The sequence below is a fragment of the Trachurus trachurus genome (assembly GCF_905171665.1).
Source record: "Trachurus trachurus genome assembly, chromosome: 11".
NCBI lineage: Eukaryota > Metazoa > Chordata > Actinopteri > Carangiformes > Carangidae > Trachurus > Trachurus trachurus.
Genome location: NC_139904.1, coordinates 30,593,927 through 30,597,085, shown reverse-complemented (window position 1 = coordinate 30,597,085; position 3,159 = coordinate 30,593,927). Strand labels below are relative to the sequence as shown.

Below are 3,159 nucleotides of genomic sequence, written 5' to 3'. Positions count from 1 at the left end.
TGTAGTCCAACAGCTGCAGAACATCAACCAGCGCCAGAACACCATTGCTGCAGCACTGCAGCAAATCCACGCTGCCATTGTGGCTCTAACTGCTGCTGTGACAGGCCTCACCGAGTTTTTAAATATTAGAAACAAATAAACTCCTTTGTCTGAATCTTTTGTCACAATGCAGGAGGTGTGTAATATTTGTTGAAGTTGCATAGAGGGACAGAGGGACAACAATTTCAATGTCGTGTTTTCTTTGCTTTATTATTTACACACACTCGGGGGGGATAATAGGTGGGGGGCTATAAATTCTGCCTGGCTGCAGCTCGTGCTTGAAGTCCGTGTTGAAAGCCCTCATGGCGGGGAGGGAGCTGTGGGTCCGGGTCCACATTGAGAGGTGGCGGGGGGCCTGGCGGCAGCGGCACCCCTCGCCTCACTGCCACATTGTGGAGGATGGCACAGGCCCAGATGATCCTACACACCCCTGGTGGTAGAGGAGCCTACCACCCGAGGCGTCTAGGCAGCGCCAGCGGCCTTTCAGCAGCCCGATGGCGCGCTCTACAACGCATGGACCTCGTTATACTGGGTTTCCTGGCCACCCTGTGGGTCCGGGATGGGAACAAGTAGCCACTCCTCAGGAAGTAGCCACTATCACCTGTAAGTCACAACGATGGGGTGAGCATCAGCCTTGAGTTTATTATCTTAAGCAGCAGCTTTCAATGAATGTAGCAGAAAAATATGCACTCACCAAGAAGCCAGCCGTCACGTGCAGCGCCTGCCGCCAGTCTCGTCCCCACACTGCTGTGCGTCAGGATGAATGAATCATGTGTGGAGCCAGGCCATAGTGCCACCACGTTGGTTATAAGCATGTCGGCGTCACATATGATTTGGGTGTTAATTGTGTGAAAATTTTTTCGGTTTATGAACACAAATTTGTTTACAGATGGTGCCCTTATCATGATGTGAGTGCAGTCAATGGCTCCGAATACACTGGGAAGACCGGACATTGCTGCAAATGGCCTTTTGGTGTCGGCCTGCTCCTCCACAGTGTAAGGGAATCGAATGTATCTGTCATTCAACCTGATGAGGCCGTCCCATACTGCAGGCATTATGGTGCTCAGTGACGGCTGTGATATCCCGGATCTATAGGAAAGATGTTGCAGGATTGCACAAATCATTCTCAGTCGGGGCTTCAGTCACAAGGGTGAAAAATGTTTATTCATACACACCTATCGGCTAGTTCCCAATGGTAGGCCCCAGTTGCCAGGAAACCCAGTGTGGATAATACCTGTGCCAAATCATGTGGGTCAGCTCAGCATGTCAAAATGTAAAAATGCACGTTCATTTTAGGAGAGCTGCCTTATGCTCATTGTTTAACGTTACTGTATGTGGTCCATGGACCTACCTGTGTTGGCACAGATATTGCGTGGGTGCGGCGGGTGCTCCTTTCCAATACTGGACCCAGTTCAGCACATAGCCCCAAGAGCACGGCTCTAGGGAGTCTAAATCGGCTAATTAGCCAGTCATCATCATGGGGGTCCGCCCGCTATTCAGACATCCCGCTATTCCGACATGTCACTATTTAGACATCCCGCTATTACGACATCCCTCTATCTAGACATGCCGGTAGTCCGACACTTTTTGATACCGCTATTCCGACACGTCTTTTCTTTCTTTTTTTTTTACAGCTGCGATACCCAGGCGCGTCTCTCTCTCTCTTTTCTTTTCAGCATGTCTATCACTGGTTTGATGAGGGAGTGATGTTCTTAATCTCAACAACTCAACTATCAAGTCGCAAACAAAACTGACACACATGATAAACAAACAGAACTATGCTGCAGTTTGTTTGTCAAGTTAACCTGTCACCTTCAGCACCACGGACAGCGCGGCGGAGAGCTGCATCTGTGAGCGTCTGGGCTCTGGGCTTAGGGGCCTCATTTATCAAAACTGTAAGTAAGCAGTGTAAAACTGCTGCTACTAAATGTTTTGCTTAGGCCTACGGTGAAAAGACAGCCCAAAACATTTACACCTTTTTCAGATCTATCAAACTGTGCGTGCACAACTCTGCATCTCAACTTTGATAACTGGATCCAAGAATGGTGCGCAGTTGCGCAAGTGAACACACCTCCGTCCCCGGAACGCCTAGACACAACCATATATGGTCAGCACGTGCATATTAATTAGCCATGTGCGCTCTGTGGAGCGACAACGAAGACAACGGGCGGAGGGGGGGAAAGAAAGCTAGATACATGGCATCGGGCAATAAATCAGGCAAAAACCTCCCAAATCTCAACAAAAGGGAGCAGAAAAAAGAATAATCTTATGTAATCTGCCCCTTTATTCCAGACAATCTTTTTTTTCCTTCTTTTACCTATGTTAAAACAATGTAAAGCAGCAGGATAAACTCAGGTGACAGAATAATGACAGTCTCAGTAGCTGCAGATCAGTGTGCTGCTGCCGGTGTGTTTTTAAACTTGGAGGGTATGTTTTTTCTTCTCTAATAGGCCTATGTATTTGTGTATGAGAGACAGTGTCTCAGATAAAAAAAATAAAAATAAATCAGAAGGACACGTCTGACTATAAGGTAATCAATCAATGTCGGAAAAGCGGAATGTTTGAAAAATAAGTGCCACTATTCCGACAATGAAAAAAAAAATGTCGGAATAGTGGCATGTCGGAATAGCAGCATGTAACCATCATCATGGGCCAGCAGATCTTGTTGGTCCCGGAACACCCGCTCCCTCCTGATCCTCCCAGCTTCACGGGCGAGAACGTCTATCAGCGCAAGTGCTGCTGGATCCATGTTGTTCCATTACGCACAGGTGCACCGGAGCAGTATTTATAGCGTCACACAGGTGTGCTTGATTGCTTTATCATAGCTGCAAGTGTGTGTGTGTGTGTGTGTGTGTGTGTGTGTGTGTGTGTGTGTGTGTGTGTGCGTGCGTGCGAGCGCTGCACGCTTGTGTGCGTGTGTAGGCTACTGTGGGGGGAGTTGGGTTTTGTTATTTTTGTTAATATGTGACGATGAAGGCTGTATGAATATGAACGTCACACATGACTGACATATCTACAAGGCTTTGATTGTTGATTGACTGCGCTCCTCTCTTTTCTTCGACTGCAATTCTCAGACTCAGCAGCGGCGTCGCCAATTCCTCCTGTTCTTCAAAAAGCGTG

The 3,159-nt window shown here is 47.8% G+C and overlaps 1 long non-coding RNA gene across 2 annotated transcripts; it reads right to left on the bottom strand.

Moving 5' to 3' along the window:
• Positions 1–230: 230 nt before the first annotated feature.
• LOC310993365 lies at positions 231–1,977 on the bottom strand. Of its 2 annotated transcripts, XR_014595732.1 has the most exons (3): positions 1,215–1,977; positions 734–1,128; positions 231–640 (listed from the first exon to the last, which is right to left on the bottom strand). It is a non-coding gene; the product is annotated as an uncharacterized lncRNA (long non-coding RNA). The 2 variants fall into 2 exon arrangements; XR_014595731.1 differs by having other exon boundaries at positions 734–1,977.
• Between the last annotated feature and the right edge of the window lie 1,182 nt (positions 1,978–3,159).